Raw genomic sequence first — 25,575 nt, 5'->3', positions numbered from 1 at the left:
GTATTACACTGTGCCTGAAAACAATATCTAAACTTGATTTAGATTTTCATGAAGTGAGACTGTCTTGCTAGTCTAAACATTTCGAATTCATCAGTAAAATTGTACTTGCATTTTTTCCCGCCGACGAGTGATTTTCGAGACTTGCATACATCTTGCAAGTTGACGTTTACCTTATAGTGATGGGTAAGAAAAAAAGTCTACGAACCAGATTCTTGAATTGGGCTGTAAATATGAAGTACCTAAGGAAACTATTCCAATATGCGTGCAAATTCACCTCAGCACATATACTCTCGTAAAATGTGTGTTGGTAAATATTAACCTCGAAAATATTATCCTGCTATGTATACCACCTTTGTTTTCTTTAGTTGGAAGAATTTATTTTAAACATCACCCGTGACAGATAGCGCTTTTCAGATAGATTTCTGGAACAGGCGGAAATTACTTGAATGAGAACATGCAACGTTCATGTAGTTAATAAAAAATGGCCTGTTTATAGTTATTCAACTCAGGGCATACGTTGCAAGTGCGAAATTAAAGTCGAGCAGTAGTGAAGTCAAGTTGCTTAATAGAAATTCAAAGACTAGCGCAACCTTCGATCATATCTATCCCAGAAATTTGCATCACACGCACACACACACGCAAACGCACGCACGCACGTGCTGCCAACTATTTAGTCACACGGACTTAGCCACGGGGAGTTCATATTCATTTCATATTGTAATTGTTGGTTCAGCCATGTGAAACTATTGATGTGAGGAAGCTGTACATGATCTCTTCTGTCACTCTTTCTTTTTTCGTAGTGAGCTGAGCTATTCGGAATCGAAGGTTCTGGGTGCGTGGCCTAACCCATTGCCGTCCCAGAAAGTCATGCGATCGCTACTAACGCAATTGAAGCCAGTTTATTTGAGTGCATGGTCGCCCTATACGAGCACGCCGTTCATTCTCCAGTGTGTACGAAATATATATATATACTCTTCTTTCTCCCTGTTCCTTTCGCATAGTATCAACGCTTAGAGAATAGTCAACCAGACGTATGTAAATTCCCTTCATGTCTTCATTCTGTATTTCTCTACGTTTGCGTGGTTTAAGAGAAATTTTCTCAAAGGCGAGATCGCACACCACGGTACGTACAGGCACAGAACTCTTTCTTCCATAGCGCTGAATAGTTGATATTTTTGCGGCGCTTTGGACAAGGAGAAAAAGCAGGGACGCACAGCACAGCGTTTGCAGTTTGTCGCTGTCTGTAGCGGTTAGTGAAACTTAGCTGCCGCGTTTCATCGGCAGGCTAATCAGTACGAGGCTTAAGTCTGCGGCCTTCGACAGATCGTTTCATCTCGCTGGTACAAGTGCATGCAGGAGGAGACGTACATCTGGCAAGAACTCAATGCTACACGCTCTGTACATAAAGTGGGCGCAGAGAAGTAAGTCACTTGCGTCGTGTTATGTGACATCCGCACCCACTCATCCCCCTTTTACCCGCTTCCATTAGTCGTGCCTTTGACGGACCCTTGCGGAGTTAGAGCGAAAAAGGCGATGACGGAGGCGAAGTATTACCTCGGCCCGTCGCTTTTCATCGTCGTTGCCTGGATGTGTCATAGCGACAGATAACTTTGGTACTGTAGCGACGCGGACGATAGTACTGATGCTATAGGCGTGTCCTCGACTGCCCTGTTCTCATGTTTGGGCTCACGTGCTTTTCTTTACCCTCCTGTCATGATCTGTTTCCCCTTGAGTAAAAGAACCTGATCAAGGCTACACAACGCCTATAGTTGGAGAGAAACGAGGGGCAAGCTAGCTTTCACTGTGGCAGATTCCCCTGTGGCATCCCAAAAACCTGACACGATCGTTTTGGGACGATACACTCCTTTCCAAGCGTTGAACTCCACTGACTGGCAGGATGTGCGCTTCTACTTTACTGGTGGTGGTATAGCTCGGCAGTATGGCTCAGTAGTTCCCACAGCTCCGGCAAATGCTCTACTACAAGGCTGTCTGTGGTTGAAAGAAGGGAGCACAGGGATAACATAGAAATGTAAAATTTCTGAACTTTTGAAGGCGTGAAAAAAAGAGAAAAAGAAAGAAAAAAATAATGCGAAGGTAATTTTTCGTCTGCATAATTTGGAAAGGTTGGAAATATAGAGTAGAAAACTGTTACCACGTCAGTGGTATCCACAGGGGACTTTCTCTCCTTTTCTTAATCTTTCCTTCGCTCTTTCTCTTCCTCCAGTGTAGGGTGTAGCCGACCGGGCTCAGTCCTGGTTAACCTCACTGCTATTCATTTGTCATTTCCTCTCTCTCTCTCTCTCTTGGAAAGGCTGGACAAATGCTTTAAACTATTTTCGCATAACGAAGCAAAAAAAGAAAAGCTGCAGTAGGGGCCCATGCAAGGAGATGTTTCAAAGTTTATGACAAGATGTTGGCGTTGTATCCAACAAATAACCCACATTTTTATTCGATCAGGAACTCTTGATAGCTGTTTGTTGCTACGTGGTCAATTACATGTAGCGGATTTGCCATGGCTAAGCTAGGCCAAACCACGGTCGGTCTGGAGCGCGCGTCTCCCGAGACGCGCGCTCTAGACCAACCGTAGTTAAACTTATCGGTGCCTTACAAGAAGTAAGGAATGGTGGGAAAAGGGGCAACCGTTGGTAGATTCTGTTTTTTCATCCGCTTGAAACAAGTTCAGAATGGCAAGGTATTCTTTAAAAGCTATTTGTATTCACTCTGCGCGAAAATGTTGGACAGTAATTTAGAAAATGATGACCGAACTTTCTTTTTTACGTTGCTCGCCGGGACATCAGCGCCGGTAGTTAGTGTGACGTCGTGCAATTCGATGCATTTTCTGGTATTTGGACCGCTTTGGCAGAGGAATGCTTCTCAAAATTAACATTCTAGGTTGAGTCTATGGTTCTTTCAGAATGAAATGCACTCTGTTAAATAAAGAAATTCATCGACGATTACGATACTCCCTAATGCGAAATTTGAGCGCAGCTGTATACGTGTTTTCATTTCGCGATATATCGGCTGGCACGGACAACCTTTCTCGTGTGGCACGTTTCAAACGGAGAAAAAACGCCGAGGAATCTGAACCTGAGCGCACGCACCCTCTAGTCTCGTACCAAGACATCACACAACACTACAAGTTAACCGGCAGAACATATGCACCCCTACACAAGTCACTACCTAGAGAGCAGGAGCGATTCTTCCGAGCTCTACAGGTTAATACATTCCCCCAACCAACCAGAAATCACCACATAGACTCTACCCAACTCTCTCCGCAATGTCGCTTCTGCATGCGCGGAGCCTAGGTCTCTCAGGCACATAGCAGGGGGTTGCAGAGCGGCACCATTAAATCCTCCGAGCCCTTACCACGCCAAGGAGCTTTGTGAGAGAGCCTTGGCCTGCTCCGACCTCGAAGATCAGCAATGGGCTGATTGCGAGGACCCAGGACGCGGCCTGAGCTCAAGGCATTCTGGAATGAGGACGCCTATCCAAAGCTGCATTTACCTAATAAAAATGTTTATTCTATCTCTTACGTGACTGCCTCGCTAATCGAGAGATCGCGAGAGGCGGCACGTGGATGACGCGTGGGCGCTATTCACAGCAGCCGCCACAGACAGGCCCCCGCTCGTACAGCGCTTTGCTTCCACACAGACGACGCAGCGTTACTCTGGAGCCATCTCGCCGCAAATACCGTCTTACGCCGCACTACGTTTTTCTTCTCATACTTTCGCCCGACCCTCCTCCTCCTCCTTCTGTCTCGTGGTTCCACTGCATCCTTCTCCTCTGCTTTCCTCCTCGCGCTCTCTTAGCTATCGCGTCTTTCATCTCCCGCTGCGCTCTGCGTTCGCTTTCACCCTTCTCTGTGTTCGTTCGCTCGTTTAGAAGGATAACGCCGACGCTCGCCGCAGGAACGGGCGCCTAAGACCTGCTCTCTAAAATAATTAACTAGACCCATGCAAACGCTGCTAACATATATGATGTCGCAACGAGCCAATTCTGAGAACTTTACTGAACTTCAGATCCATCCCAAATTAAAGCAACTCCTCGTCTATTAACAACGCTGCGGTGCGAGCTACATATTCATTTGGACCAACTGAAATTATTTGGACCAACTGAAGGTTCGGACTGACAGCACATGCGCTGTTTTGCCAACCGATCTATTTACAGCGAAGCTGTATGTGGCTAGCCGATTCGACCATCTGTCGCCTGTACACCGAAAACTCCTACGGCGCAACCCCATACGCATGCGCGAAGAAAACAAGAGAGAGGCGCGTGATTGGCTGTACCAGTAGGGACGTCGTTGCTCTCCGTCGCAGCTGAGCGCGCGCGCAGCAGTTTCTCTCCAGCTCCAAAATGGTAGGCCACCTGTCATACGTACTTCTGAGGAGCAGGTAGCTTTCGATCAGCAACGCCGCGAGCAAAACCGGGAACGAGCTCGTCTACGCCATGCCGATTCTGCAGCCCTGGCACAAGAACAAGCTCGTGCAGCCGAGCACAAGCAACAACTGCGTACAGAGGGTCCGGCAGCCTACCAAGCCGTCGTTTCATGAGCCTTCGTTTAAAGGGCCCCTCACCAGGTCTGGACATTTTGAGCTGACAAGCGCAGAGCATACAAAGCGGGCTAACGATCGTGTTTGCAAAGAATCACATCGTTTCGCGCCGCGGAAAGGTCTGAAATTTCAATCCGAACGCCGTTTTCTCTTTCCCTTGCGGCCCGTGGCGTAGCAACAGGGTGGGCCGGGGGACCGTGGGCCCTGGGTGCAAGGGGCCTTTGGAGGGGGGGGGGGGGGGTGTCATATACGTCTGAAGACACCCCTCTTTCTGCCGGCTACACCCGGGGGGGGGTGACAGAAGACCTATGGGCTACGCCACTGCTTGCGGCGGCCCCGCTCCAAGCCGGACGGTGACGTGCTGGTGTTCCTGCGCCTACGTACTCGGGCCCGCACTGTAACGTCGCTCGTGGTGACACGTGACTTCTAGAATTATTCAAGGCAACATCTGTTATTTATGTGATGTTGCTTGAATTGACGAATTGAAGTTTAGAGAAATAATAAAACACACAAAACGGAATGTTTGCATGTTTTTTGTTTTACTTCGCACCAAAGCAAGGGAGATGTACTTCAGCTTCGTCTGCTTGTTCCCACGGTCGTGCAGTCATGTGCGCAGGTACCGAAACTATGCCATTTTCTACCGTGTTCCAGCGCGTGATCAGCTCTGCGATCCGTTTGGTCTGCCTCAGTATTCGATAGCACTGAATTATACCGCTAGTCATGTGTCCTTGTGCACAGCGCGAAATATCGTCCGCTGCGCAAAACCAGACAATAACAACAGCTCGTGCGCAACCCGTCACCAAGAATGCGCAGCGCCACAAAAAAAAAAAAAAGAAGAAGAAAAGAAAGCGAGGAGGAATAAAATGAAGGCGGGGCCCGTGACGTTTGCGTCATGCGATCCGCGAGGTCCGTTATGGGAGAATGCAGGGAAGAAATTTCGTTTGTGGATTCTAGACGGGGTGAGTGGAGAGAGTGTCTCGCTGTGCAATGGAGCTCGCCTCATGAAATCATGCGTTCGCGGCACTGAAATATTTTTATCTCGGGTATTATTGAGCCCGAAAAATTTTTGCGGCAGAACGCTCCCTACAGGACATGTAACAACTTTCAGCGTATAACCAAAATTTGCTATGGGGCCTGGTGAGGGACCGTTTAACGAACCGTTCAGATTAACACAGTGATAAACACCGGGGCCGCACGTTTCAACTTCGCTGGTTAACCATATGTACGGAGTACTTCGACGGTGATTTCTATTTATTTATTTAATTATTTATAACCAATAAGTACAACAAATAAGTACAATGAGACTCGCAAAATCAACATTATCAATACAAAGTGACAATGATCAACGCAGTAATTAACCGTGCCAAAAAAGCGTGAATATTAAGCCCCCCCCCCATAGTGCGTTAAAATAGTACTCCAAGATGCCATACCAAGGTGCCCGCATTACAGCACTAGTTAACATGTGGAGTGAGGCATTTGAAGCACATTTTTAGTTCGACGCATTCCCGGGAAAATGTTCGATTATACTCTTCTGCCCAATTAAACGAATTCTCTTGATCCCACCGATTCAGTTCCACACTACGAAAGCTTATCAAAGAACATTCTCCACGGAGTAGGGTGAGTCGATACCGTAGCACCTGAGGATGAAATCCACGTCCGGGCACGATCAGCAGCGGCCGCAACAGGTCGTAGCCCTCCTGCTGCCTGTTGTTCTTCTAGTTGGCGAACTTCGACAGCGTGCACTTCGATATCCGCAAGAATGAGGTGCACGCGCTGGAGCAGAAGTGGCGTACCCCCGGCTTCCCTGACCCCGGGTTGTTCTCCAGGGAGTCGGGCGAGTCGATGCTGAAGCACGTATGTGAAGATGACTTCCATGTGTAGATACGACAGCGGACGCAACTGGTCGTAATCCTCCTGCTGCTTGTGCTTCTTTGCCTCGGCGAACTTCGACAGCGTGTACTTTGATCCCCGCAAGATTGACATGCATGTTGGGGCCGAAGTGGCGTATTCCCGGCCTAGCGCGCTTGGGGCTGTTCTCCAGGGAGTCAGGCGAGTCGATACTGAAGCACGCGAGGATGACGTCCATGTCTGGGTAAGACAGCGGCCGCAACAGGTCGTAGCCGTCCTGCTGTCTGTTGTTCTTCGCCTTGGCGAACTTCAACAGCGTGTACGGGGCCTTCGACCCCCGCAAGAATAACATGCACGCTGGGGCAGACGTTCCGTACCTCCGGCCTCCCCGACTTCGGGTTGCTCTCCAGGGAGTCGGGCGAGTCGATGCTGTAGGACGTGAGGATGACGTCCATGTATGGATATGACAGCGGCCGCAACCGGTCGTAGTGCTCCTGCTGCCTGCTGTTCTTCGCCTTGGCGAACTTCGACAGCGTGTACGGGGACCTTCGATCCCCGCAAGAACGACACGCACGCTGGGCCAGACGTGACGTACCCCCGGCTTTCCAGACTCTGGGCTGTTCTCCAGGGAGTCGGGCGAGTCGATGCTGAAGCACGTGAGGATGACGTCCGTTTCTGGGTACGACAGCGGCCGCAATTGACCGGTCGTAGTGCTCCTGCTGCCTGCTGTTCTTCGCCTTGGCGAACTTCGACAGCGTGTACAGGGCCTTCGATCCCCGCAAGAACGACACGCACGCTGGGCCAGACGTGACGTACCCCCCGGCTTCCCAGACTTTGGGTTGTTCTCCAGGGAGTCGGGCGAGTCGATGCTGAAGCACGTGAGGATGACGTCCGTTTCTGGGTACGACAGCGGCCGCAACCGGTCGTAGTGCTCCTGCTGCCTGCTGTTCTTCGCCTTGGCGAACTTCGACAGCGTTTACGGGGACCTTCGATCCCCGCAAGAACGACACGCACGCTGGGCCAGACGTGACGTACCCGCGGCTTCCCAGACTCTGGGTTGTTCTCCAGGGAGTCGGGCGAGTCGATGCTGAAGCATGTGAGGATGACGTCCGTTTCTGGGTACGACAGCGGCCGCAACCGGTCGTAGTGCTCCTGCTGCCTGCTGTTCTTCGTCTTGGCGAACTTCGACAGCGTGTACGGGGACCTTCGATCCCCGCAAGAACGACACGCACGGTGGGCCAGACGTGACGTACCCGCGGCTTCCCAGACTCTGGGTTGTTCTCCAGGGAGTCGGGCGAGTCGACGCTGAAGCACGTGAGGATGGCGTTCGTTTCTGGGTACGACAGCGGCCGCAACCGGTCGTAGTGCTCCTGCTGCCCTCTGTTCTTCGCCTTGGCGAACTTCGACAGCGTGTACGGGGACCTTCGATCCCCGCAAGAACGACACGCACGCTGGGCCAGACGTGACGTACCCGCGGTTTCCCAGACTCTGGGTTGTTCTCCAGGGAGTCGGGCGAGTCGATGCTGAAGCACGTGAGCATGACGTCCGTTTCTGGGTACGACAGCGGCCGCAACCGGTCGTAGTGTTCCTGCCCCACTGTATCCTACAATGCCAGCTCCACCTATTTACCGTCGACCTCGATGGCGGCGACATAGTTCTCGAAGACAGTAGGCTCTCTGAAAACGTGTTCTTGCTGGAGAGGAATCAGAAGGCACCGCTTCCTCTGGATGATGATGATCATGGGCTAATATTATGGCTCATACCCACACTCGGGTTTTATTCTTCTTCTACTTCATCTTACACCTTCCTACAACCGTCATCCAAAGGAAATTCAAGAACCTATGGTTCACACTGAAAAATTGCGTCTGCTAACAATGCTACAGTGTGAGCTACAGACTCATTTGACTAACTGGAATTTAAAACCTGAGGACGATTACGGAGTCGGAGTGGATTCACAGCTGATTTCGGGGGCATGATAACGTGAAGACAAAGAAGTTGCGGACTGACAGCAGATGCTCTGTTCTCGATCGATACTGATGTTTTTTTTTTTTTTGTAAATTCATAACCAAATGATTAAGTACAATGGGAACTGGCAGAATCGATGTTATGAATACCGAGTGCCACTGATCAAAGCGGTAATATGTGCCAAAAAAGCGTTAACGCCATAATGGCATATCACGCATAAGTTCGCATAGCTGAGGAATTAGCGAATGAAATAAAGCTTGCCTTACGCTGGCGGTATGAGCGTTGTGCGCAAGGGCACTGGCTTTTCCGCTGAGCGGCTGTGTGCCAGTTATTAGGATACCGCAGTCTCAGCAGAGCGCATCGTAAACACTCAGAACACCCGCCGTGGTTAGGGTGGCTAGAATTGGGAGGTGTGAAGACCGCGCCGCCGCCGCCATTGCCTAGGGAGGCCCCGCTGCGCGTTCCTCCCACTGGGGGAAAATTTGGCGCTTCCGTCGGGGGCGCGGGTAGGATGGCTAGCCCGGGGGCGCCGTGAGCTTGTCAGTCTCGTAGGCCACGGTGCAGTGCAAAGTGACTCTCGTGGTCGGTGTAGTGCAGCTGTGTTTTTCTAACGTTTCCTCAGTTTTTCTTCAAAGTAGGCGGTGTGAACTGCTGTCGCTATCCCTTGACACCCTGTGAACATGTTACAACGATATGGAAGGTCGACAGCAGTGCCTTGACATTGAAAGTTGCGCCCAAGTTGACATATTCACACACATATTCTAGTGGATTCGAAAAGATGCGGGTAAATCTGGCCTTCAATATTTTCAACAGTGCAGTTGTGCACGCCATGGACTTGCACAAAGAAAATATTGAGCAACAGTACTCAAATCTGGAGCCAACAAAGGTGTTCATTGATGTGATGGCTCAAGCAATTGAAGCCATGACATCACGGTTTCCAACTGAAGCTCTGAGATATGCCCACAGCAACTGTGCTCATTTTCGTATGCCGGTGGTAAATGCTTTTCGTGTTTCAGACGTGGCAGTGCTCAAGAAACTGCACTTAACAGCATGCTAGCATTTCTGGTTCAGTGGGAGGCCCATGCAAAAGGGCTCGGCTTCTTAAGCAAGGGCACATCAGAAGGTCTGCGTGTAACCATACATTCCACTAAAGACCTCTTGACGTATCTAACTGAGAAGGTTGGGTTCAGGTTCTTGATGACTTCCCGCCTCAGTCAGGACTGCTTGGAGCGTTCATTTGGTATTGTGAGACAGTCCAACGGAGCCAATGATCACCCCACTCCTGCGCAGTTCATCATTATAATGAAGTATGCAAGCTTATGCATTTCAGTCTGGGGGTGCATGGGGACATGGGGGCTTCTGTATCCCTCAGTCTGTCTATACAACCTCATTCAGACACTCGAGGACAGGTTCACCCGTGCATTTAGCCCTACGCGACTGCACGCAAAAGTTGTCAAAAATTTCTTTCTTCTAGCAGCCAATGTGCCACAGATTGGCTGCAGGGAGCATTACGCTGATCTAACAGGATCGGTGTCTAGGTTTTATTGTATAACACGAATTCACTTTTTCCTCAAAGGTTTAAATCAGTGTGCCATACACAACAAAGCCAAGAAGGTTAAGCCCTGTGTTTTGTAAAAATGTGATTTTATGCAATAACTGTGTTATCTCCAATAAACATGTATTAAATCGCAAGCGCTTTGTACTTTCTAGAATTTCTTCACCACAATGCTGATATATTGCATGAACTTCCTCCATTTAAAGTAATGTTACAATCCCAGATATGTGACTTATGTGCGGGCGACACATTCAAGGTTATTCCAATGCGCTGCCCTTGCGCGGCGATTCCTATGAACTATACTTTCGGCAAGGAATAAGCGCGCTAATCTCGGCAAGAGGTGGTTGCAAAAACCGTTGCTGTGTCGGCTGCATAGTCGGTGCTCGCTGTTTCCATGTGGAATGAGAGCAGCGAAACATTAAATTCTCTCAGCATCTACAATGTATAGAAAGAAGTCTGGTCAGATTCTAACGCATTCAAACGCTAAAACTAAGCGCTACCAAATCATTTTCCCGCCCGGAGGTATGCCGACGCCGCGAGAAACTACGGCGCCCTAAACGGCGCCCCAGCCGGCAGCGCCGTCACGCGGCAGGAACGCGTTTCGGGGCCAGCTTCCGGAGGCTGGTCTTCACACCTCCCCATTCTAGCCACCCTACCGTGGTTGCTCAGTGGCTATGGTGTTGGGCTGCTGAGCACGAAGTCGCGGGATCGAATCCCGGCCACGGCGGCCGCATTTCGATGGGGGCGATATGCGAAAACACCCGTGTACTTAGATTTAGGTGCGCGTTAAAGAACCCCAGGTGGTCGAAATTTCCGGAGTCCTCCACTAATACGGCGTGCCTCATAATCAGAAAGTGGTTTTGGCAAGTAAAACCCCATAATTTTTTTAACACTCAGAACACCCTAACATTACATTTGCGCATAAAGGTTCCCCTCGTTTCGTCAGGCTCAACATGTCGAACCTTGCTCCAAGTTTTGTGCAAGATGTGTTTTCCGTGCCGAGGATGGTGACATGAATAAGCTAAATTAAAGCGCGATCGTTGCGGGTGGCGTTCTTGGATAATGAAAGCACTCATTTTTTCCAGCATCTATTATAATCGTGGGCGTCGCCATCACATGTTGTGACTTGCCGTACGCCGCATAAATAACGCGTTTTAACGCGATAGCGTTAAGGAGCTCGTGTCGCAGAAAAGCCGGTGTCGTCGGCGTCGGTGTCGGCGTCCGCGGCATTGGCCGTGAGCGATAAATCACGGCAGGCACTTCATAAATAAAAAGCAACTTCCAAGATGGGGTGGGTCGGAATCGAACCAGGGCCTCCGGAGTGTGAGACGGAGACGTTACCACTGAGCCACGAGTTCGATGCTTCAAAGCGGTACAAAAGCGCCTCTAGTGAACGCGGTGTTGCCTTAGAAACTAGCTGTTTCTAAGGCTCAGGCGTGCGTCGCATGCTCAGGCGCACATTTCGTTGTCGCGCCGAACGCTGCGTTGCTCGACGCTCACCGCGTCCGATGCGGGGCGCGTAGTCGCTGCGCCGTAGCCCAATACCCCTTGGCGGGTCGACGGGAACGCTGTCGCGTTCCACTCTTGAAGGCGAAGCTTAAGCGTCCTCCAATTTTTCGTGGGTGGCGGTGAGTTATTTGTGAATCAAAGCACATGTAGGCGATGACAGGCCAACAACGAGATGTCGGCGACTATCCCGAGGTTCTATCTATTATTCTATCCGCATGGACTGAATCTCGTGTTCAGGAATGCCGACGTATGGCATTGTTTTGTTTGTTGACTGGATTGCTTTGGGTGTCACGTGTTCGTGCTACTGCGCACGCGCCAGTCGGTCAGTGCGTGCCTCTCTTCTAAGGGCGTTGTTTTTCGCTTAGTGTGCTGGCTTCTCTGCTCAAAGCAGTTTGTATGTGTCGCCACTTATGTAAACATTCATACAATTCCATGAATGTTGGAAACGATGGGTTGACAAGGATGCCGTATTTTCTTTTATCCGTTTACTTGACTCTCATGTCCCTTAGTTCGCTTAGTTCGAGTTTCTTAAGGCACTTTCCTTGTACGTGGACCAGCCTCTGACAGATCTCTGAAAAAATATTTGGACAACCATTGGAAAGTTTATAGACGTTTTGCTACGAAACGATAATTAATGTTTATAGACCACGTGAAGAGTTATGGCTGTACACGTTTTGTGCCGCTATGGTCTGTATGCTGTCTACAAAGAACTAGTTTGTGACCGTGTATACGCCGCAGCTAGACCAAAGGGAACAGATTTTTTAACCACTTTTGTCTCGAAATACTACATATACTCCATTTCATTAAAAGGACAAGGCTACAAGGCAATGCAGAATACTCGAAGTCTGCAGACAATCATGGGCTGCATTAATTCACCATTATAAGGAAGAAACTGTGGCTCCACTTGATGATCATGTTGCACATTATGGCGCGTAACTACCAAGGGGGATATTCCCAGAAGTGAGCGTCAGGAGGTATCATAAAAGACATTCTATTTCGAATAGATGAAGCGAAATAAGCGAAAACTGAAGGAAAGACCGGACAAACTAGAATGACATGCGAGTGAACAGTCAAACTAACTGAAACAAGACTATAAAAAAGGCATTAATGAAGGAGAGAATGAAGACCACACCAATCAAGGATTTGGAGAAACACTTTCAGCTGAGTGAATAGTGAACAGTAGAGTAAAGCTACATCAAATCAAAATTAGAATGACCAGTTTCGTGACATAAATATGCACAAAACATTGCAAACGCGACAGACAAAAGAGAAAGAGAATGTGCGTGTAGCATATTCCAAACACAACGCTCGCGAACACGGAAGTGTCTCATGTGTGTCGCACTACATGCACATTGCTCGCGTATACTTAAAAAAATGTCACACATTCAGTCGTTTCCTCATGCACATCAGCGTTGCAAGAGTATACGGGTGTAACAAACAGCGGCACGCCTCGGCAATCAGCGCATCGCGGTTGCCGCACGCCTGCACGAAAACCGCGACGCGGTCCATGCTCGATGAAACACTGGATGACAAGAAAGTCTATATGAAAAAAAAAAACAAAGGAAAAAAGAATAATAATAATAATATTTGGGGTTTTACGTGCCAAAACCACTTTCTGATTATGAGGCACGCCGTAGTGGAGGACTCCGGAAATTTTGACCACCTGGGGTTCTTTAACGTGCACCTAAATCTAAGCACACGGGTGTTTTCGCATTTCGCCCCCATCGAAATGCGGCCGCCGTGGCCGGGATTCGATCCCGCGACCAAGGAAAAAAGAAAGAAAAGAAAAAGAAGGGGAATGAATTCATTACATTTGCAGCTAGTACTTTAAGAAGACCAAATAACTCAAGGTTTCGCGCTCAAGGTTTCCTCGGAGGCAGTGCGCTAGGTTAAAGGGTTTTTCCGACTTATCGGCTTGGGAACGAGCGGCCAAAGCGTTTGCCCCGTCGAAATGAGCAAGATCTGCGCGAAAAGGCTGTAGAAAGTGGCGGCGCTTGCATGGTGATATTGAATAAAAAAACCTTATCGAGGTTAGATGTAGCTCATGTGACTCGCCCGCCACGACGGTTCACCGTGTGAGCAGTGCGAACGGCCATCTTAGGATGCGGAGGTTCTTGCAATTTAAAAAAAAGCACCTTTTGCAACGAAGCTTATATGGTTACGGTTCCATGCATTTTTCTTCTACGTCAACAAAACCTATCATCATCAATGGCTCCATACCCCCATGAGCAAGCAAAAAAAAAAAAAAAAACGCGATGGCTCATAGCCCCAGAGGGCAGAGACTACAAGAGCTAAGCAAAGTGAAGCGAATGGTGCTTACATTCTTTCTAATCACGCATACAGCATACAGAACAGTATGTCGAAAACTGTCGTCATCAATGGCTCATACCTCCGTAAGCAATGGCTCATAGCCCCGTGAGGTTCATGGCTACTCACTTTGCGTGGGCTAATTGCGATGACACTACACATGTGGTCGTAGTGGGTGATTTCATTGTGGATGTGTCGGCACCGAAAAGGTAGTGGTTTAGGCGTCTCGTGTTCCACATATATCGCTTGCGATGCCGCACCGATCCGACCCAACCGACAACCCAGTTGCGTGCCTGTATCGATTTGACATTATCAAAGAATGTGTTTGCAGTTGCGAGTATGTTGATCAGTGTATATCATAGCGAGCACAAAGCCATTGTGACCGTCGTTAATAAGTGACAATGAGTGATGCAATAAAGTCTTTACCACAAGTTTTCTCACCACTATGTTTACAGCTTCGCTGGTCACCCACCCTCACAGAGTGGAATGGCTCAAGATTTTTTTTTTCGTGAGATGAATTTCCGAAGCTGTATCATCGCAAACATATCAAAGACAGACGATATACATATATGTATGATTCCAAAAGAAATAAAGTAACTAATCCACTAATATAACGTATTACCGAGATAAAAAGTGCAGTAGTAATAAGATTTTTTTCATTTTAAAAATTCGTGGTTCCTCAAGAACCTGCACTGTATTGAAGCCCGATGTTCTGATTAGCCGCGTGCTCGCCCATTTGAAAAGCCCTCCTGTGCAAACCTCCTTGTAAATCCGGACAACGGCGATTTGTGAAAAGCAAGCAACTGATCGACATAGCAGGTGCTTCGTTTTAAGCGGAACACGTTCTTTTAGAAGAAACTGTCATATCTAAGCCTCTGCTGCTTTTTTTTTTTTCAGATAGGCTACGTTGCTACATTATCCGCAAAAAACTTCAACGACGCTTTCTGTAATTACCTAGAATGTGCTAATTAACTTTTAAAAAACACATTAGGACACATGCTGTAATTGCGAAATTTAGGCCGAGGTCGGTGAAGACATGTCTGCTTAGAAGAAATTCTAAGAGTAGCACCACGTTCGAGATCACGCTGAGCCATTCCGAGCAAATACTTAGTTTCACTCATTCGCGCGAAGATACTCGGTTCTACTCTTCTGTCCAATATAACTTCTTTTTTTCATCCTTCTGATTCTGTTCCACAATGCGAAAGTCTACCAAAGAACGCGCTATAAGGACTTCAACGTGTTCCTTGTCATTGACGCGAGTATTATGCCTGTCTTTTCGTGAAATGGATGGCTGCCATCCTCCCGAAAGTATAGTGCGAACCTACCAAAGAGAAAGACACGCGTTCCTCAACAAGGAAGGTACAGTTGGGAAATTAGCCTTGGAACGGGTACCAAACCTGCCTGAGACTGTACCGCCTTCTCGGGGCAGGCTAACCGTTTCAGTCCTCTTGAAATACTAGCCTAGCGCACACAGGACGAGGACGCGAGAAGAGCACATGAACACAAAGTATTTCTTCCGAACGTATTTTATTTATTTGCTTCATTTAGTGTATTTTGAGGGTCCGAGGCCTTTAACAAGCCGTGGATGGGCGTGCACAGCAAAGCAACGGAGACACTCCAGCGGGAGAAGCTCCTTCAGCCCAGACCTGGATTTACGCCGGAGCAAGAGGCTTCTTCTAGAGAGCAGAATGCGCTTCGTCTTCGAATGTACTTCGACTATAGGGCGGCCATCTCTGCGACATCGAACGCATAGCGGCTTTAATTTGGACGTCTTTTATGGCCTTCTTCGATGGTAAAAGTGCCCGCTTCCCCAATACTGGCGGGTACTGTTACTAATTTACTAGTACCGTTTAATTTAGTATTCCTCTTTAGTGGCCCTTTATGGCGTCTCAATTACTCGCTTCACGTTGGGTCTAGTGAAGTCATGCCAAAGTCATTTGATACTTATCAGAGTATCAAAGTACTCTGGTCATATCCAGGAATTTTGGATATTGCTCCTGCAGCATTCTGTCGAGCTTTACATATATATATATATATATATATATATATATATATATATACATTGGAAGGCGGTCCGCATTTCAAGAACTTTCAGTTTGACACGTTGAGAGGGTAGGCAATAGCATGCGCATTTACGGCTCTTATTCGTTCTCAACCTTTCTGCTGCATTATAGCAGTGCTTTCATATGAACAAAACACAGCTATAACGCAGCAACGACTAAATTCTGTAAATAAGCATTAATAGAAAGGCGTACCTGCCCGACGTTGCTAACTGAAAGGTGTTGAAATTCAGGCGGTTTTCTGAACTATGCATCGTTATTTTTTTTTAACTGCTGCCCATTGAGTTACGCTGGTGCACTGGTGAAGTTCGGCAGATAGCCGAAGGGGCAATGTCCAAACATCCTGGACATGACGTAATAGTACTGAGAAAACTCGCAAGGTGGAGAGAAGTTATTACTAAGGGGAAATGAGACGTCCACCCAAATGTAGCTAAGTGCCACAAAGGAAACCCATACGGGTTCCTCGAAAGAAAGCCTCGCGGTTGAAGAAAAATTCGTCCTGATCCGGGACTCGAACACGGGACCACCGCCTTTCCGGGGCAACCGCTGTACCATCTGAGCTAGCAGATGGCAGGGCGAAGTCGAATTTGTCAACAACTCGAGGCAGAGGCAAGAGTTTGACGTAATAGTTCTGCGGAAACCCGCAAGGTGGAGAGAAGTAATTAATAAGTGGAAAAGAGACGTCCACCCAAACGTAGCTAAGTGCTGCGAAGGAAACCCCACACGGGTCACTCGAAAGAAAAGCCCGGAAAGGCGGTGGTCCCGGGTTCGAGGCCCGGACCAAGACGAATTTTTCTTCAACTGCAAAGCTTTTCTTTCGAGGAATCCTGGACATGTTCACTCCAAAGTCCGTCTCAAGGAGTGTGTAGTTACTAATTGTGCAGCAGACAGTCCGCTATCGGAAGACGACAGCGTAAAGGCTTGCAGCAGAGAAAGTGAGCCAAGGGGAAAGAAGTAACTTATACGGATGCTTTTCTTGATGAAAAAAAAAACCGAAAGCCAGGCCAAGTTATTTGTTTAGAGAGAACAAAATATTGGCGCAAATATTTCTAAACATTCAAAGAAGGGAGGGAGGGGACAATTTTGTGTCTTTCATTAATTCATTCATTTTCTTTCACATCATGGATGTTCGAGATAGTCTGAAAGCCAATGCGAAGCTTCACGGGGACTGTACGCCTGAATACAAAGCTGAGAAACTCGGATAAACTACAGGATGATGCGCTTGCTTTGATGCCAATAAATGCAAGCGCAGCTTAGCTTTCGAGGGATGCTGCACAGATTTGTCCATCCCTCAGCTCACCTTTACCTTCGCTCACCTCAGTTCACCTGCACCTGCATATTCTGTTGCGAGTGCCTACCTAGTCGTCCACGGAGAGACCAGGCTAGGGGTCTAAAGCGTCTTTCGAAGCTAGTTTTTTTCTGGATCACTGTGAATAAGAACGTTACCAGGGCGATCCATCCTGTCGCTTTCCTCCATAAAAGGTCGCATCCTGTTTCCTGCGACAAGTGAGGAATGTCGACGTTGACTCTCTGGGGAACAAACGATGGAAATGCAGCACCCCGTCTTACAAAACATGTTACACAAACTGGATGATATAATATGAGGCATAAATGTTTACACACGCAAAGTGACACCAACCTAAGTTTCACATGTTTTACGTCAATGCGCTTCATTATGTTGGGTAAATTTAGACCCCTTCCCCCATTTTTTAAGTGAAAGAATAAAATAACAAGAACACCCACAAAACATTTGCATTATTTTTCCCAACACGTCGCATCTGCAGAGGTCTTCCTTAAAGGCCGCTATGCTAAGCCGCTACCAGTCCCCCTTTGTACATATCGCAGCCCGGCTCCGCCTTCACGATTTGGACTCGGCGCTCGCGAGAAGAAAAACGCACGTTTGCCTTATTTTTGTTTTGTGGAGATGGTTCAATAAAGCCTCAGAAATACAGCGAAACTCAGATATTGTAGGCGAATTTCAAAGGTAGGAACAGGTTACGATCCTAATTGCAAGACCAGCTCGCTGAGAAGAAAAATTGAACTAAATAGCTCCTGTCTCTGTTTCCACCTTTTGGTTTTGGGAATATCTGTATGGTGTTCTTTTAAGCCTATCATTTCGGCTTTACACAAAGATACCGGCCGCTGTGGCCCAGTGGCTATGACGTTCTGATGAGCACCAGATCTCTGACTCGATTGCCATCCACGGCGGCCGCATTCTGATGGGGATGGAATGCAAAAACACTCGTAAACAAACTTCTGGATGCGCCCCCCCGCCCTTCCCGGTGGTCAAAGTTAAGCTGGAGCCTTCAACTACTGTGCCTCTCACGGCTTTTGTGTTTTGTGGGATTCAGTTAAATCAATCAATCAATCAATCAATCAATCAATCAATCAATCAATCAATCAATCAATCAATCAATCAATCAATCAATCAATCGATCGATCAGTCAATCAATCAGTCAATCAATCAATCAATCAATCAATCAATCAATCAATCAATCAATCAATCAGTGTAGCTGTCCTCTATATGGCTAGTCTGGGGGCTCGTTGATGAGTGTTAAGTTTGGCTTGTTGGTCATGCTCTACTGGACGTACAGCGCAGAAACACAGGGCGGAGAGGAAGGTGCGGGTGACACAACGCACAACATACGCAACTGACGCAACGTCTGGCCAGGGATGATTACCTTATGCACACTGCAGTGTTCGTCGCCGAAGGTTTGCGCAACAAGTTACCCTGATGAGAACGTATACAAAACGTTGACGCTGCACTGACAAAATAAAAATAAGAAGTGGTGGTCTTACTGTGCTTGCATGCTCTTTCGCGCAATTGAAAAGAGTCAGTCGACGTGCAAACTTCGGAGCCGTGCTTTCTGTACTTAAACGTTGAACGATACTTCAAATGGACCAAGTCAATAAATGTATCAGACCCAATGAAAGTATGCCAGAATAAACACTAAACGAACGAAGAAAACGCGGTGTATACGATGCCCCCTACTTGTGGAAAGCATGACACAAACGTGCTGCTGTGTGAGCGGTATACGTATATCTGAGGGGGTGGGATTGCTATAAATTCATGCTACACATGGAGGGTAACACGCTGCCAGCTGTAAATCTTGCGGATGCTCCTCTCTATGTAAGTCATTTTTCGAAAACACTCGGATCAATTGCCTGATTCGAAAGATTCTCGATGTTACGCAGACATAGCGCAGTTAGGTTATTTCTGTGTAAGAGCACTCACTCGACAGCCATATCGGCGAAAGAACCAAGTCCTCTTCCACATGCATGTGATCAGATTTTCTTGTGTTATATTTGTGTAGTTCATTGTGCGCATAATGTTCTTTTTTTTTACATACGTGTTGTTTGGTACATGCTCCGTTGGAGATTTGTGTGGTCTCTACGTCAAACTTCTTGAATGTCTTTGATTCCAGATAGGTAACCCGCACGCTTTCCCTTTTCCAAACAAGGTACATGTAGGGTCATGGAATAGGGGCAACTGGGGGATCAGGTGGTGTAGTTACAACACTCGCTACCCTCCATTTCACCAGTTTTTCACCGTCTTGCAGTTAAAACGTGGCTTATGTATACCTAGACGACCTAGACAGAAAGAAGAGACGGACACAGCGCTGTCCGTTTGCCATTAGCACACCAGCTTTTACCTCACTAACACATCAACAAACAACCCCCCCTCCCTCGCCATATGACGCACCTGATTGCGTAGTGTAATAGGAGAGATGCCAGTTTCGAGCAGGTATAACATAAACATTCCTTTTTTTTTAAGTCACTCACCTTTGACGGCCGGCCGATCACAGTAATAATGCTGGCGGAACGCCACTCGGACCACTGACGAAGAGCGAAGAGGCATATCATTGGAAGAGAGTAGTTACATTATCGCGGCCTTCTTTTTGTCGGTCAAAAGCAGAAGTGCAGCTGTTACCAGTTAGCATTACCTGTTAGTTCAATTTACTAATCGTTGAAATGTTTGTTGAACACAATCCTGTATAGAGCACTCTGTGAGTCTGCCTTGCTGCCCTGCATGACCTCTCCCGAAGAAACATTAAAACTTGGGAGGAACGGAAGCGGGGGGAACATTCAGTATACAGGGTATGCCAACTATCATGCACCAAGGTTTAAAAATATGCAAAGCCACGTATAGCTGGACAGAACCAGGGTAATGTTGTTTTTTCGTCACTTGGAGATACTAAGATTATTTTTGCATTCCGCCTAACTATATAATTAGTCTTAATTATTTAATCAATTTCTCAAATATATTTAGACGAAAAATGTCAATCAGAAAATTGTGCAGCAACATGAAAAACTCCCGAAACAGCTTTCTATTGCTCAATACGCGCTACATAAAAGTCTTCTTCCGAGCGTGAAAGAAGCCCGCAAATGCATGCAAAGTTGCCGCGCGACTGGCAGCTCGAGGCACTTTACGTGTATTCACAGGCTTCTTTCACGCTCGGAAAAACACTTTTATGTAGCACGTATTGAACAACTGAAAGCTCTGTAACAACTAGTCGGTCTGCCATATATATGTGTGGGTTTCATCAGCATGTGTCAGTATTTCCGCAAAGCTTAGCCACAGGACCTCTTCCGCTGCCACTGAGATGGCTGAACTGCGAGCAACTTTTACTTACAACCTAAAGCAGTCAGCGAGCTCCTGGGTCATCTTCACAGACTCACGTGCAGCCATGTTATCCCGTGCCCCACGGAAAACCTCTCCAGAATTTATTAAAAAACGCCTCTCGCTCTCCCTGACACCTAACAGCGCGAACTTGGACAAAGGACGGCGAAAGAAACAGGCGTAGACAAGCGCTGACTTCCAACTGAATTTTTATTCCAGAAAAAACAAACATATATACGGCGTGCACATGCGCAATTTTACACGAGCGCTGGTTCACATCTATGACAAAACAAATGGAAACATCGCTGTAAAATCACGCATAGCTAGGTGCGCCTCGTATATATGTCTGTTTTTTTTTTCTGGAATGAAAATTCAGTTGGAAGTCAGCTCTAGGCCGTCCGGCAAGCCGAAGATGTCGCCCGAGTCCAAGGACTTCGAGCCGCCACCTGAGTCCACCACAACCAAAACTGCCAGACCATTTTTTTATTGAAGTTTACTCTTCTTGGAAGTCAACGCTTGTCTACGTCTGTCTCTTTCGCTGCACTCTGTCCATGTTTGCGCTGGTAAACGTTATTATGGATCAACACCAGCTAGGCCGGTCGCATACCTTACTCTCCCATCTGGCCGAGCTTCAAGACAAGGAGGTCAGTTTTCTCACACAAGCCGTTAAGGACGAACTTTCTTGCCGGATTGGCGCGGAAGTCGCGTACCACGGCTGATAATTTAGTGAACAAGGTAACCGCCATAGATAACGCTCTGCACATGCACTCCAGGCAGAACTGCTTGCACATGTATTCATTGCACCGCGCCGATGCTTTACGGCACGTCATACGTGACGTCATTCACGAGGAACTTTAACAAATGCTTCCAGCCGCCTAACCCTATGCGTCATCTCTAAGAGTGATCATACGGAAAGAATTTCGGCAATCCATGCGCAAAACTGAGCAATCAATACTGGATCAATCCCAACCTGCGGCTCAGTTTTAAGAACCGCAACCGACGCTCGACGGAATAAGCTGCGCCAATGCGGCATGTAGGCAAGTGTAAGCACTCGTACTGCCAGCTCGCGTCGGGAGCTGTATATATGCGCCGTCCACCCATGCATGTCGGCTGTCGAACTGGCGGCAGTCTCTGCACGTCCGCGTACGAAACGTAGTGCGCGTACCGCACCAATCCACCTAGCATCCACCTATCATTCACGTAGCCAACCGCGCCCAGCCTGGTTAACCTCCGTACCTTTCTCTTACGACCTCTCTCTCTCGCTCGTCGGGTGGCTTGTATGTGAATGTAAAAAGAATTGGATCAGGCGATGCACTGCCACCTTCAATCGCTTTAAACGCCTCTGTACGACACACCCCCTATACAGGATACGGACAGGTTCTGCATGCATTCGAGTTTGGGGGTTCCGGACGCACTCGTGTTTTGCTCTATATACGCTCCTTGTTGTAACGCATCAGCATGTGCGACAGCTGACAAATACGTTGCAGTTGATTGGCACGTCATGATGTGATCGTAACTGACGACCGGCGAAGTCTTCAAAGCCATATATGCCGGAAAAGACGCGAATCTCAACGAAGGCAACAGTGATGAAAATCCCACAAACGAACAAAACATTCTGACGGCGAGAGGCGATAGCAACATTCTGTGATCTGAGCTTTTTTGCGTAGCTCGTACGTTTCGCCGCAAAGCATGCTGTAAACTTCGACGCAATATGGGTGGTTGCCGTCGTACATTATGTCAGACGAAGTGTGCACACACATACAAAAAAATGGCGACTTACTTCACTAATTCTCTATTGAATTCATGTTAAATAAAGGTTTTCTGTTGCCGAACGTGCCTTGCCTTCTGTAACGGGATTGGTACAGTCCGCCACCTTTACAACGAGTTGACCTGTATAACGAAGGATTTTGGAGGTACCGAGCGCTTCGTTATATATAAAGGCGTTTGACTGTATCTAGGTTGGCCATCTCAAGTATAATGACCAAGAGACAAAGTAAATTCGTTTAAACTAGCTGTTCAAGCTCCGACTTGAAGATTATCATGAGGTTACGTAAGATTACTAGTAGCTATATAATGTAACATCATAACAGATGGACTTCCCTTCGAACGCACTGATGTCAGGACGTAAGTGCGCTCTGGCATTAGCTGGCTCTCGTGTGCCTGCCACAATATATGATGGGCGATGCCATATGGGTTCGACAGCGATCGCGTCTGCGAATCACGAGCCGCACATTTTGTAGAGAATTCGTGTTCAGAAATTATTATTAGAGAGCAAATGGAGTCTTCATTATCGGTTCGGCTCTCTTGTGCTACTCAAAAATTGAGCAGGCACACGATCGACTCTCCACCTGAGGAGTAAAGATGTGCACACTCAAAATTCTTTGTAAATATTTGCATTGTAATGCGCCCTTATGTAACGCCAAAGGGCGGTGTGTGTCAAGGAATAATTAAATTAATAAATTCTTACTGAAACTGTTCTATTCAAACCAAATCTCTCTGACTTTGATAGTGAGCCGGGCCAGACATTATTGGCATCACGAAAAGTAAACGATTAAAATAATATTTTAATGTGAATGGAATTGTTTGGAAACCTCACCCTGCAGTTTACGGTATGTTTGTTTGTCTGTATCTAACCTCTTTCCCGCCAACTTGGGTCACTGGGTAGCCGAAGGTCTGATGGGTATTGCATGGCACTGCTGTACTGATGGAACCGGGTTCGAAACCAAGCGTCGGACCAACTTGGGTCACTGGGTAGCCAAAGGTCTGATGGGTATGGCATGGCACTGCTGTACTGAGGGAACCGGGTTCGAAACCAAGCGTCGGACCAACTTGGGTCACTGGGTAGCCAAAGGTCTGACGGGTATGGCATGGGACTGCTGTACTGAGGGAACCGGGTTCGAAACCAAGCGTCGGACCAACTTGGGTGACTGGGTAGCCCAAGGTCTGACGGGTATGGCATGGGACTTCTGTACTGAGGGAACCGGGTTCGAAACCAAGCGTCGGACCAACTTGGGTCACTGGGTAGCCCAAGGTCTGATGGGTGTGGCATGGGACTGCTGTACTGAGGGAACCGGGTTCGGAACCAAGCGTCGGACCAACTTGGGTCACTGGGTAGCCCAAGGTCTGATGGGTATGGCATGGGACTGCTGTACTGAGGGAACCGGGTTCGGAACCAAGCGTCGGACCAACTTGGGTCACTGGGTATGTTACCTTGGGCATGCGCCAATCTTCAATGTACCCCGTTCCCGCCAACTTTGGTAAGGAGTTTAGCGATTCTTAGAGCAGTGTACAGAGCTACTTCTGACATCGTCACGTTTGTCAAGTGCGTCGTTAGCGCTAGCACTGAGCACACTTCGGCGACGTTTGCGGAGGGTACAGGCAGCACCGCTACGCGGCCTTTTGTTGTAAAGCAAGAAATCAGCCGCTGGGACGCCGAAACTCCTTCATCGTACAGGAAAATTTGTTGTGGTGATCTTCGTTGTACAGGCGTTCACAAAACACATAAGGGATGGGGATTTGGTCGGGAGAGAATACACTGCTCTAAGAATCGCTTCGTTATACAGGTCATGTCGCTGTAGAGGAGTTCGTTGTTGACGCGTTCGACATGTTATTAGCCCTGTGCGCAAGGTTAGTGTTCCGCGTGTCGAAAATTTTAAGTGGATGGATAAGTAATTTCACCCGTATATTTCTGCAGTATAAAGAGCAACCATCCGCACGTTCCGAACATTCGTGCATAGAATTTCCCTCCCACAAATCATCGTATGACATCGTGTCACCGCCGCCGACGGCCCAGACAAAGAACCGTTGTAAATAAAGTTGACCTCTTTCTCTTTGTACATTATATTATGACGGAGATCACATGCACGTCGAATTGAAGATAATAGTGTATTTGATATCAATATACAGGGCTGTCAAAAGCAGTAAGGCCGACAAGCAGCTAGCTCAAAGTTTGCTTATCAAGCTCGCGGGAGTCACTGATCCGAGATAAAGCCGCTCGAAGTTCACCATCTATTTACCGCAGATATGTTCATGTCTAAGAACAAGCACAGTCGTCAGCCTCAGGAACAAGTATAAACATTTTTAAGTTGTGGAGGCGGCCCGTGAAGGTAGTGGAAAGGGCTTGCTCGGCTGCTGTTTATTGATGCCGCTCAGCCACGCTGTTGGTGCTTGGTGTAATCCCAGTAGTGTATATTGAAAATCTAGAAGGCGTAGTGCCTTAGCAACCGCGGTTGAACGCGATTGGCTGAAACGCCGCCTCCGATGCTTTGATGTCACGCCGTGAAGATTACTGCCCTTGCGTGTCGTCCACGATATAGGTTAGGTTAGGTAAGGTTAAAGTTAGGTTAAGGTTAGCTTAGGTTAGGTTAGGTTAGCGTAAAAGGCGTTAGGGTGGTGTGGCGTACTCTCACAGCGGTTGCAAGGGCATCGAGCGTCGCCGGCGGTGTTTCAGGCAATTGCGTTCAACCGCGGTTGTTAAGGCGCTGTGCCTCCTAGATTTCAAATATATGCGCCCTGGTACTGGCATGACACGCCTGGATGTTCAACCAGATGATCTCCCCCGAGCTAGCGTCCGCCGTCTTCGTCGATTATTCTGCTGCAGGTAATCACGCCACCAAAAAGTCACCTGCATATCGTAACTTTATCTTCATCAACCTATTCTGATGTCTTCTGCAGGTCGCAGGCCTCTCCCTGCGATCTCTAATTAACCCCTGCCTTGCGCTAGCTGATTCCAAATTATGCATACAAAGTTCCTAATTTCATCACACCACCAAATTATCTGCCGTCTTCGACTGCGCTTTCCTAGCTTCCCTTGGCACCCATTCCGTGACTCTAATAGACCACCGGTTATCCGTCCTGTGTATTACATGGCCTGCTTAAATCCATTTTTTCCCTTTTAATGTCAACTAAAGCATCGGCTACCCCAATTCGCTGTCTAACCCACACCATTGACTGCAGTCTCTCAACGTTACGCCCAAACTTTTTCGTTTCATCACTCGTTGCGCGGTTCTTAACTTCTTGTCTTGTCAAGCTTCTTTGTTAACTTCCAGGTTTCTGCCCTATATGTCAGCACCGGTAGAAAGCAATGATTGTACACTTTTCTTTTCGACAATAGTGGTAAGCTACCGGTCATTATTTATTAACGCCTTCCGTATGCGCTCC

This window comes from Dermacentor variabilis, unplaced genomic scaffold (genome assembly GCF_050947875.1).
Source record: "Dermacentor variabilis isolate Ectoservices unplaced genomic scaffold, ASM5094787v1 scaffold_12, whole genome shotgun sequence".
NCBI lineage: Eukaryota > Metazoa > Arthropoda > Arachnida > Ixodida > Ixodidae > Dermacentor > Dermacentor variabilis.
Note: the sequence above shows the minus strand (reverse complement) of the source record.